We start from the raw sequence: 12,886 nt of genomic DNA on the forward strand, positions 1-12,886 counted from the left end.
TGACCTGAGCCGAAGGCAGTCGCTTAACCAACTGAGCCACCCAGGCGCCCTGAAGGCACATGTTTAACTGACTGAGCCACCCAAGTGTCCCCGTGTGATGTGATTTTTCAGATTTTAAATTTGGGGTTGAATTTGTGACTTAAGGTTGTGCACATTGATTGACAGTTACAACTTAATGGCTGGGAAGTTTAGTAGTCTTGAAGATACTTATGTGGATGGGAATAGATGGGGAAGGAATAATTCTTTCTGAAATAATTACAGGCCTAAAATTTAGATCTGTGGGCAATTTTATTTATTTATTTTTTAAGATTTTATTTATTTGCGAGAGAGAGAATGAGAGACAGAGAGCATGAGAGGGAGGAGGGTCAGAGGGAGAAGCAGACTCCTGCCAAGCAGGGAGCCCGATGTGGGACTCGATCCTGGGACTCCAGGATCATGACCTGAGCCGAAGGCAGTCGCTTAACCAACTGAGCCACCCAGGCGCCCCTGTGGGCAATTTTAAAAGTTGCCTGTCAAGGCTTAATAGGAATTTGACAACAGATGTGATATAATTGGTTTACTTAACACTTAAATATGGTTAGTGTGTGCCACTTCCCTAAGCTTTTTACAAATATTTAATATTTATACTTTTTGTACTATTTTGAGTTTGGCAACATTATTAGACTTGAGGGGCGCCTGGGGCGTCTGCCTTAGTCCTGCCAGGTCAGGACTTCAGGGTCCTGGGATCCAGCCCTGCTCAGCAAGGAGTCGGCTTATCCTCCCTCTCCCTCTGCCCTTCCCCCTGCTCGTGCACGCGCGTTCTCTCTCTCTCAAATAAAATCTACTAAAAAAGACTTGATCCTGGGGCGCCTCGGTGACTCAGTCGTTAAGCGTCTGCCTTCGGCTCAGGTCATGATCCCAGGGTCCTAGGATTGAACCCCGCATGGGGCTCCCTGCTCAGCGGGAAGCCTGCTTCACCCTTTCCCACTCCCCCTGCTTGTGTTCCCTCTCTCGCTGTCTCTCTCAAGATTTTATTTATTTGACAGAGAGAGACACAGCGAGAGAGGGAACACAAGCAGAGGGAGTGGGAGAGGGAGAAGCAGGCTTCCCGCCGAGCAGGAGTCCAACGTGGGGCTCGATTCCAGAACCCTGGGATCATGACCTGAGCCAAAGGCAGACGCTTAACGACTGAGCCACCCAGGAGCCCCGACTTGATACTTTTCTTATGGGAACTGGGTTCAAACGGTTTCAGCTGAAAATATAATTAATTTCCCCATACATCTCATGACAGATATTTAATGAAAGGAAATATGAAAAGACCACACCTCACTTTGAATTTAGTGAGATGGAGCTTGTTCCTCTTACTGTTAATATTCATTGTTTTAAAAAATCTTATGATTGGGGCACCTGGGTGGCTCAGTTGTCGGGCGTCTGCCTTGGGCTCAGGTCATGATCTCAGGGTCTTGGAATCGAGTCCCACATCGGGCTCCCTGCTCCGCAGGAAGCCTGCTTCTCCCTCTCACACTCCCCCTGCTTGTGTTCCCTCTCTCGCTATGTCTCTGTCAAATAAATAAATAAAATCTTAAAAAAAAATAAAAATATTAGGATCTTTCTATTTTTTTAAATGTGAAAATGGGGAAACAGGATTAAAAATACACTTCTCAAATGCTTTCTGTATCATTTATTGCATCGTATACATTTTATGCATCTCATTTCTTTCTAAACTCATGGTGGTAGATACTCTAATATTCTTTGCATCCTTGAAATCCTCTAGGTTTTTAAGATGATGGACAAGTGAATGGGTAAATGGGCAAGTAGTTCAAAGCTTTAGATTGGCGATATTAAGGTAGTGTGAGGTGAGATGCCCGCCCCAACTCCAACACACACATAAAGATTATGAATTCAAAAGCATGAATAAACAATTTTTTTGAGATAATTTTTGAATGGAGGGACGAGTGCAAGTTCATAGCTCTGGCATTTGCATCTGGAGTTAGGTTACACAGTAACAGAACCACGTTAATTTCATGCTGGGAAAGGCTGAACTATGCAGATGATTTACAAAGACGTCTATGGTACTTCATGGTTCGAGGTTAGGAAACTACAGATGACACAGGTTTTGGTGGGATTTTGTTTTGTTTTTGGTGATGGGAGGAAGGACGGTTCTCTTAATGCGCCCAAGAGACTTCCACCCGAGGGTGCGTGTCAACCCAGGGGCAGCAGGGGGCGGGAGAAGCTCAACTCTGGGGCTCGCGTCCCTCTTCACGTGACGCGTCCCTCTCTTTGCATCTCAGGCCCTGCTTCCGGCCTGGGCGTCACCCGGAAGTGGGGGGAGTGAGGAAAGGACGGGTAAAGGCCGCAGGCCCAGGCGGCGGTGGGTGGAGGAAGAGAAGCCGTGGGAGTGCCGCCGCCGCCGCCGCCGCCGCTGCCGCTGTCCTCGACGCCGCCGCCGCCCCCCCACGCCACCACTCCTGTGTCTTCTCCGTGTGTGTGAGATTGGAACCTGCGCGTGGATTTGCCGCTGCCACGGGCTGCGTAGCTCGTGAGGTTTAACCATAGGAAAGAAAAACCAGGTAAGTCCTATATAGGCTTCCTGTTGTCCCCTTCTACCGGAGATGTGTTCTGCACTGTCAGTCTCTACTACCGAGTGTAGCGGGGTCATTTTAATCAGGGGCAGTCTCCAAACTCTCACTTCTTCACAACTCTGGTATTTACCACACTTGTGTTTTACCTTCCCAGCAGGGGATAATGGAGGGGAGATTGAGCCTGACCCGTGTCACTTTTCTTGTACCCTTCTGGGAAAGTGTCCTGATCATCCAATGGCCTATGTTATCTAATTAGTTGAAGGTACAAGAAGGTCCGTGCCCGGTATTGGAAATCGTATGGACTGATGACCATTAATGAAATGATGTAAAAAAAAAAGTTTTTGTTTTTTTGCTTCTTGCTTTCTCTTGGAGCATAAGCTAAACTGAGAGAACACTCTTGTCTCCATTTCATTTTGTTCATTCTGCCCCAGTCCCAGTAAAGTTTTTCTCTATCCCTGTGGTATCTGTATCTCTGACACTTTGCTGTAGACGTTGAGGTTTTCCTAAGCACCAACGACTCTTTCATTTCACAAGTTCGTATTTTTAGCATCTGATTTTTGTTTTATAGTCTGTTCATCTGCAGTAATATGGTTTTGTATTGAGTCTTAATGTGTGCAGGACATTGAATAGGGTGATACTGAGGTGTGGGGGTGGTAGGGGATATACACAAGAAACAGGACAGAGTCCCTGGCCTCAAATGAGTTTGCAATCAAGTTAGTTGAGTTCACTTATGAAGACAGTGGGTTCTAGCAGCCCCACTAATTGAATAGACTGGTTATCTCATCCTTTTTATTTATTAATTTTTAAAAAGATTTAATTTATTTATTTGAGAGAGAGGGAGATTGAGCAAACGTACAAGCAGGGAGAGGAGTAAAGGGAGAGGGACAAGCAGATTCAGTGCTGGGTGCAGAGCCAGCTGGAGGTGGGGCTCCATTTGCGACCCTGACTGAGATCCTGACCTGAGCCGAAATCGAGTCCACCGCTTAACCGACTGAGCCACCCAGGTGCCCCTCTCATCCTTTTTAAAGGATATTTTGAACTGAGATTTTATTTTTAAAACTTTCTTGTGTCGGGCGCCTGGGTGGCTCAGTTGGTTAAGCGACTGCCTTCGGCTCAGGTCATGATCCCGGAGTCCCAGGATCGAGTCCCGCATCGGGCTCCCTGCTCAGCGGGGAGCCTGCTTCTCCCTCCGACCCTCCCCCCTCTCATGTGCTCTGTGTCTCTCTCATTCTCTCTCTCTCAAATAAATAAATAAAATCTTTAAAAAAAAACCCAAAACTTTCTTGTGTCTACATTCATGATATGAGAGGGTGTTTTTTGACTAGAGGGTCTCACAATGTCGTAGGAAAGACAGATACACACCCTTTCAATCTCAGTAACATTATATATTAGAGAAAGTGTTATCAGAGTTCAGGGAAGGGAGCATTTGAGGTGGGCCTTGAAAATGGATAGGATTTAACTTTGCAGGAATGGAGGTAGGGGAGGGCAGCCCACATAGAGGAAAAAATATGAGCAAAGGCTTGGGGGCCTGGAAAGATGCAGGACAAGCAACAACACACTGTACATCAACATCCCTATTTCTAACACAGCCACAGCCTCTAAGATATTACTATTAAAGGAAAAAAAATACAGAATATAAAACTGGTAAGCTTACAACCATATCCAGCTACCCTCCAGCTGACAAAAAAGTTTATATATAGAAAAAATACATGAGATGACAACAACAGTGTTAATGTATGAGATTTAATTCTGATGTAAACTCAAATTTAAAAGAGAAAAAATAAAGCTTGCTATATATTTTTTAATTTAACCTTTTATTTTAATTCCAGTTAGTTAACATACAGTAGTATATTAGTTTCAGGTGTACAATATAGTGATCCAGCACTTCCATACATCATCAAGACAAGTGCACTCCTTAATCCCCCTTGTCTATTTACCCCATCCCCTCACCTCCTCCCCTCTGGTTAGGATCAGTTCTCTATAATTAAGAGTCTGTTTCTTGATTTGTCTCTCTCTTTTTTCCTTTTATTTTTTAAAAGATTTTATTTATTTATTTGACAGCGAGAGACACAGTGAGAGAGGGAACACAAGCAGGGGGAGTGGGAGAGGGAGAAGCAGGCCTCCCGCTGAGCAGGGAGCCCGATGTGGGTCTCCATCACAGGACCCTGGATCATGACCTGAGCCAAAGGCAGACGCTTAACGACTGAGCCACCCAGTTGCCCCTATTTTTTTCCTTTTAAATCTTGCTATATTTGAATTCTGATTGATTATTATAACTTAAATGTAATTTGGAATCAATTTTTAAATTGCTGGGAATGAATAACATCATTGTCTGAAGCCAGAAGCTGTTACAGAATTTCCTCAAGGAATTTCTGCATTTCCTTTTCTCCTCCAAATTGATTTCTCTACTAGTCTTCTTAACCTGATAGAAACTATTCTTTTCCAGTCTTAGTCTTAGAAAGATCTTGATTCTTGGCCTCTAGGTAGGGTTAGATTAAACACTAATCCCTCCAAAGAATAGGTTAACATCTCTGATCTCTAATGCAGAAGGTTGTTTTTCTTTGAAAAATGCATGGAGAAGTAGTAGAATTTATTTGAAAATGGGAGGGAGTGATGAGCAAAAATAACCCCAACTAACACACTACAATCTTTACTTCTGTGAGGGCTTTAAGGCAACACATTCCTCATTATAGTTTCTTTTATCTATATATTTAAAAATACTTGACAAACTTTAATCAAGACTTTTGACACATCCCAGTGAGTGAAAATAATGTTTATTTGCCAGTTGGGAAATTAAATTGTGAGGAGAGATTTGTCTGAGGTGATACAGGCCCTGGAACAGGTGAGAATATTTGGGAATTTTGTCTTAAAATTCCCTCTACTCATCTTTGTTAAAGGTTTTACAGAGTTTTTTTTTTTTTTAAGATTTTATTTATTTATTTGAGACAGAGAGAATGAGAGAGAGAGAGCACATGAGAGGGGGGAGGGTCAGAGGGAGAAGTAGACTCCCTGCCGAGCAGGGAGCCCGATGCGGGACTCGATCCTGGGACTCCAGGATCATGACCTGAGCCGAAGGCAGTCGCTTAACCAACTGAGCCACCCAGGCGCCCCATTACAGAGTTTTGTTTTTAAACGGTGATCTTTCTTAGGACATAAATCAAATTGTGGATGGAGGGGGGAGGTGGGTGGGAGAGACAGGCAACAGGCCTATTTTGGTTCAATTTGCCATCCCAGCGATCATGATTTTTACTTATAAATCTCAGTCTTCAGGTTGATTTAATGTGATATAACTTGCTTACTTACTTGCTGAAGTAGTATGGCAAGAAAATTACCACAATACTTTTAGAATGTGTTTCATTAAAGTGAAAGGGTAGGATGTTTCTGGTTTCATAAATATGTTCCTAGTTTCTCCAGCACTGTTAGAAAATTGAAGTGATTTTCTTATCTTTGTGGGATTAAATGTGTGGGATATTGGTAGATTACACTAGTTTTCACAGATATTTCTTTCCTTGAAGGAAATGAGGATAAAATATCCCCATTTTGAGCCAGTTAGTTGCACTTTGTTTTATGTTTTCTGTCCACATTTAGAATTACACAGCTATGTTTTTTAAAACCTCTTTCTACTCTATAATTCTCTAGTGCAGAAGTTCAATTTTTCAGACCTATACTCAGGAGTACATTTTTGTAATTTAATAATTGAAATTAATGGATTATTTCACATTTTAGGGAAATTATTTTAATTTGGCCATTTAATCTTAGTTGATTTTGTTTTGTTTTAAAAATGTTTTGTGTTTTATGCTGTTGTAATTTATGGTGATCCTGCTTGTGCATTTGATATCCCAGCCAAAGATTGGGAGGGAATAATACTGGAATTACTTCCCTCCTCTACTCTGACCTGCAAGTTTGCAGGGCATTGTATATTTCTGGAATTATGAAGAAGATGGTTTTTGCTCTCTTGAGTGTTCACCTGAAGACCTGAAAAACTGTCATCAGAGATATAAGAACAGAATGAAAGAATTCCACAATGAAGAGCCCTTTGAAGAAAATTTGCAGGACTGTTTAGGATAAAATTGCAGCTGAATTCCAGTGTCATGAGGATATTTAAGAGCTGATCCTTGAGCTAACAAAAGGTTACAAAGAGCTTGGTTGTAAAGGAGTTCCAAGTGTTACCTCTTTTGTTGATCCTTGCACTTACAATGGTAAGAAAAAAAGGTATCTATTTTTTGGTGATAATAAGATTTTTTGCTCTAAGAATTCTAATTGAGTTATTAAATCAATCAATAATAATGCTATTAAGGGGTGCCTGGGTGGCTCACTTGGTTAAATGTCCAACTCTTTTTTTTTTTTTTTTTTTACTCCCCAAGGAGCTGGGAGCCTGATGTGGGGCTTGATCCCAGGACCCTGGGATCATGACCTGAGCCGAAGTCAGTCGCTTCACCAACAGAGCCACCCAGGTGCCCCTAAATGTCCAACTCTTGATCTCAGCTCAGGTCTTGATCTCAGGGTTGTGAGTTCAAGCCTTGTGTTGGGCTCCATGCCCAGCATGGAGCCTATTAAAAAAAAAAAAAAAAAGAAAGATTAACAACCTAACAGAAAAATGGAAAAATAGAAAAAAATAAAATAATAAGGCTATTAATATAAAGTATATTGTATTGATTATTAATAAATATATTATTAAAACATTACTATTAATATTAAATTATCTGTATACAACCAGTTTCGTTTTGGCCAGTAAATTCTTTTTCTCTTCCTATTACTATGCCATTTCTCCGTTATTTCTAAATATCAGTTTTTAGTTCAGACTTATAACCACAATATCTTGGTATTAATTTTTTTAAGAAATTTTATTTATTTGTTAGAGAGATTGAGGGAACAAATGGGCGGATGGTCAGAGGGAGAAGTGGACTCCCTGTGAAGCAGGGAGCCTGACTTGGGAATCATCCTAGGACCCTGGGATCATGACCTGAGCCGAAGGCAGACGCTTAACTGACTGAGCCACCCAGGCACCCTTGGTATTAATTTCTAATCACACGTGTAAGTGGGTTTTTATGTATTAGCAATCAAATTGTCTCCAAGTATTGTCCATCTAAATCAAAGTGTTTTATCTGGCTCCTCTGTTTCTAGCTAGGTGCTAGTAGGATGAATTTTAGTAGCCTTAAATTCATTGTATGATGATGGAAAAAAGAATAATTTATTTAGTGCAGTATATTATTTGACCTTGAATTTAGGGTATGATTAGGATTGCGTAAGAGTGTGTCCACGGTGTTTATTACAAAAATAACCCACAATTGCCTGTTTCTTAACTTTAGGGGAAGTGTTAAGTCATGGGATCTTGAATCTTTTTTTCTTTTTTTTGGGTGCATGTAAATGAAGGAGACTAGAACTGATCCTTCCTCTGGTATGAAAAAATAAATCTGGTACTTTGTCTATAGTTTGCACTTTGGTAGGAGTTGACATATTCTTTCATAGGGCCAAATTTTATTTCTAGACCTAGCAAGTGGCTAAGCTGAGATTTAAAGCCAGTCAGTCTGGTTTTAGAACCTGTGTTACCTTACTTAAAGGAACTGTATTTTTTTTAAAGTACATAGGCATTTGAGCAAAATTAGCTCTATTGGAATTAAGTTCCTCGTTTGTCCTAAAGGGGAAAATACTCATTAATCTTCTTTGAAAGTATGAATGGGCAAATAGATTTGATGATTAAAAAATTAAAGTATTGGTAGCTCAAAATTTCCTTGGTACATTCAAACTAAATTCATAAGTAAGGACTCATAGTTTTGTTTTTAGCTGATTACATTATTTAAAGATATGCTAAAAGACCTAATGTTTAAAATGGTGTTAGTCTTATTTTGTTTGTATTTTCTAAGTCTCCCAGGAAGAGAAAAGAAATGATCTGTGTATTACTATCTTTTTTTGTAAAAGAAAGAATGTTTATTCAAAAAAAGAAAAAATGTTTATTCAATACATATATTTCAGACATTAGGTAAATACAAAACGACTTAACAGTACCTACCTTAGAGGATTATCAATGAGTTAATACATGTGATGAAGCCCTAAGACCAGTGCCTGGCAGATAGTGAACACACAATAAAATTTAGTTACCATTATTCTTTTAAAAATCATTTACTGTAAAAGTAATGTTAGCAACCCATATAATAACATTATAAATTATAGTTTTGCAGTACTATAAATTGGGTGGACTGTAGGAGGAATATACTAATCACTCAGTACCTGCAAGCAATATTTGGTTTCCAAATTACAGCACAGAAAATGGAAAACTCAGATTGGGAGGGCACAGTAGCCTACATTACACCTACAGTATGCTAACATCCCATCTCAAAACTCATTTTGACAGCTAGCAAGTCAGATCACCCTGATGTACCTACTCTTTCTGCTTCAGCACTGAGAAAACTCAGTCTGCTTGTATAATTAGTGAGCTGCAGACTCTGGGCCATTGAGCTTTTCTCGATTATTTCTCTAATTGCCAAATACTGAAACATACTTTTGAATGATTTCTGAAATATAAAATATAGGCAGAGGGAAAGGCTTTATGTAGGTCTGACCTACTCTGCAAAATAGCTGCATTCTTACAAAGTTGTATGTAAGTCAAGTTTTTATAAATTACATCAGCATGCCAATGAATACATGTTTATTGTGTGCTTGTTGTATATCTAGTGTTTATGTGGGTTCTGTAAGATATGCAAAGAAGCATAAGGCATATGCTGCAATGTCTAACCAGAGAAATAAATCTAATACCAAACAGTTGCAGAGAAATTAGGTACTCAGCTATGATGCTGATTCCAAGGGTATTCAGAATTCAGAAAGAAAGTGGGTATGAGTATTTGACATGTTTTTTTCATGGAGGAGGTGGGTTCATTTACTAACTCAGCAATTATTTGAGTAGCTACCATTTGCAAGGTACTGGGGATATGATTGTGTATATAACAGATAGGGTCCTGCTTTTCTGGACTTTACAGATGAGTGAGGTGACAGGATTTAAATATGTGGAAGAGAGCATTCCAGGTGAGGGGATGAGTCTAAACAAAATCATAGAAAGAAATGGCAAGCATAGACTATATGGCAGTGAGGGTACTTGCCTGATTGTAGTAAAGATTTTATGTTGGGGTAGAATATTGAAAGGGATAGATGAGGGCCATCTTTTGAATGCTTTGAGTAGCTATTTAAGTCTGTGGAAAGTGGTGTGGGATTAAGCCCTTGACCTGTAGGATCTGACCCCATCTCCAGGTAGAGTAACTCAGAATTGAGTTAAATTGTAAGACATCTAGCTGGTGTCACAGAGAATTGCTTGGTAGGGGAAAACTGCCACATATCTGGTGCCAGAAGTGTTGTGAGTGTGGTAGTAGTATGAGAGTTAAGGAGAAACATGAAAAGGAAGACTGGGTTTTTCTGATACAGCCATCTTTTGAATGTTTTGAGCAGCTATTTAATCTATGGTAAATTCCTTGGATACCGTGTTTTGGAGAGAGCATGCATGGGCTTTGGAGTCATAGGCCTCAATTTGATCCCATTTTCATTCTAATTTGTTCCCTGAGTTTAGAATTTTTTCTTCTTGAGAGAGTGAGAGAGAGAGAGCTCGCACGTGAGGGACAGGGCAGAGGGAGAGGGAGAGAGAAAGAATCTTAAGCAGGCTCGCATGCGGGACTCAGTCTCATGACCCTGAGATCATGACCTGAGCCAAAATCAAGAGTCCGACGCTTAACTGACTGAGTCACTCAGGTGCCCCCGAGTTTAGAATTTTGTATTAAGTTTTCTTAGTAACACAACTATGTAAGCAATAAAATGATATTTACACAGAGCAGCTGGGATCAGTAACCCTAGTAGCACCAAGTAGCACTAGAGAGCAATGTGTACATGAAGTGCCAGTGGGAAGTCCAAGAAGTCAGAAGTAGAAGGAGGTTAGGCAAGGAAAGAGAAAGAAATGCATTCTGTGATGGTTGGTAGAATGCCATCAGAAATATCTTCAAGCAAAATAGAGTACATTTGCCTAGCCTTTGTTTTCAGTTGTTTTTTTATGAATAGTGTGTTTCCTTTGTTCAAATATGAGGAAAAGAAACTTAACTGCTGTTATTTGACTCGGCCACTTGAAGACTTCCAGTGGTCATTTTAGGTTTTGTTCTACATTTGAAGCATCTGGTCAGTTTCAGGTTATCTTCTATATTTGAAGCATCTGACTATACCATTGTGTCCTAGTTTTGTATTTTATTTACCTAATCACAACTTGGTCAAAAGCTTATATAGTGAGTTTTGTTTATAATCTGTGTTAGTATTCTCTCAAGGCATGAGTGGATTGCCAAATGAATACCTGTTATGACCTGCCTTTTGTTTCTTGTTACCTTTGGATTTAATGTAAGTACGATCATGTCCTAAGAAGGTTTAACAGTATTATTCTGGCACTTTCTAGAATTTTTTTTCCACTAGATAAGTAGAAATGATCACACAAGACCATTTTTGTCTCATCCCAATCCTTTATTAGGGTGATCTCCAACCTAATCATATGGAGGACCTCCTTTTGCTTGCTTTTTTTTTTTTTAAAGTAGGCTCCATGCCCAACGTGGGGCTTGAACTCACAACCTTGAGATCAAGAGTCATGTGCTCTACCGACTGAGCCAGCCAGGTGCCCCTGGAGGACCTTCTTTTAATCTGAGTCTTGAGATCAGGGCAGATACAGTCATTGTAGTTCCTGAGAAGTAGTTGCTGGCTGTACTGTTCTCGCTTTCACTCTGGGAATGTTAGCTGGGATAGCTGGGATGTGTGGCAGAAAGGGGATATAGCAGAGTGGAGAAAACATTATTGGAAACCATCTTGGAGCTCCATGAAGCAAGGTTTCCGGACCTGCCAGTAGATCCTGATCTGCAGGTTGGAGACTTCTACTTTATTTCATCTAGGGCTGTTGTCTTACACAACTCCAGAGGGCAGCAGTCACATTGTTAGTCTATAAATATTATAATTATATATATAAGTCTATAAATGTTATGATGTGCAGTTATACAATATGGCCATCCTGAAACCTACCCAAACCACTTCTGTTTCTAGCCCCTTTCTCTTCTCATTACCTACACCATTCAGCAGCCATGGTAGTCCCAAGTTCATCACTTGAATCTCACTTCCCACTTAAGGCTCTTTTGTATTACAACAGATGAAATTTAGATCTTTGAGGATTTTAAGGAGTTCTATCAGTTTTCTTACTCTATTTAAGTGTACTCATCGGTAAAATGATGATGATACCTGCCCTAACTCATAGGTTGTTAAGAATATCAAGTGAAATAATATATGTGAAAGCACTTTATAAATTATAGAGAGCTATGCAAATGTAGGATAATATTCTTTCTTGATGTGTTGTCATGTAGTGGAAAGAGTACTGACTTTGAGACAGGAATCTAGAATTTAAGTTCCAGTTCTGCTATTAACAAACTGTACTTTCGACAAATTATTTTGTGTTTCTGGACCTTTGTTTCTTTCTATAAAAGGAAACTAATAATGTCACTCCTCTCTACCTAGAAACCCAAGAGTTATTTTTTTCCTCACCCCACATTCAGTCAGTCACCAAGTCTGTTGTCTAGTTTTTTTTTGTTTTTTTTTTTTTAAGTAAGCTCTACACTCAACGTGGGATTGAATTTACAATCCTGAGGTCAAGAGTCACATGCTGTACTAACTGAGCCAGCCAGGCACCCCTCTTGTCTAGTTCTTGATATTTCTCAGAATTTCTCCCTCCTCTCTATCTCCATTTAGTCCCTAATCATTTCCCTTCTGGGCTATACCCTTTAAAAAATTATGGTAGGGGCACCAGGGTGGCACAGTGGGTTAAGCGTCAGTCTCTTGGTTCCAGCTCAGGTCGTGTTCTCAGGGGTTGTGAGATCCAGCCCCACTTCGGGCTCCTCGGGCTCCTCCGCTCCTCGCTCAGTGGGGGTCTGCTTGTCCCTGTCCCTCTCCCTCTGCTTCTTCCCCCCACCCCTCAAAAATAAAAGCACAGACTCTGGATCAGACTTACTGGGCTCAGATTTCAATTGTGTCACTTACTAGCTGTGTGACCTTGGGACATTCCTTAACCTTTCTCTGTCTCAATTTCATCATCTGTAAAATGGAGATTAAAAATTAGTACCTATTCCATTAAGTTGTGAAGATTAAAATACTAAAAAATATTAGGTATTATTATATATTATTATTTACTGGCAAAAATTTTCATTATAAGCATTGAATGAAAAGAAGCATGTCATAAAACATAGTACATAATTTTTATTAAAAATGTGTGTGTTTGGGGCGCCTGGGTGGCTCAGTCGTTGGGCGTCTGCCTTCGGCTCAGGTCATGA

At 40.2% G+C, this 12,886-nt stretch overlaps 1 protein-coding gene across 1 annotated transcript in view; it reads left to right on the forward strand.

Annotated features, from left to right (window-relative positions):
* Positions 1-2,352: 2,352 nt before the first annotated feature.
* The window catches only part of ATP7A (ATPase copper transporting alpha), a 158,660-nt gene continuing 148,126 nt past the window's right edge, over positions 2,353-12,886 (forward strand). The window contains exon 1 of the mRNA XM_035028792.1: positions 2,353-2,549. The gene's annotated coding sequence lies outside the window, so the exon portion shown is untranslated. The remainder of the gene's footprint in view (positions 2,550-12,886) is intronic.

This window comes from Mirounga leonina, unplaced genomic scaffold (genome assembly GCF_011800145.1).
Source record: "Mirounga leonina isolate KUSES-001 unplaced genomic scaffold, KU_Mleo_1.0 Mir_204, whole genome shotgun sequence".
NCBI lineage: Eukaryota > Metazoa > Chordata > Mammalia > Carnivora > Phocidae > Mirounga > Mirounga leonina.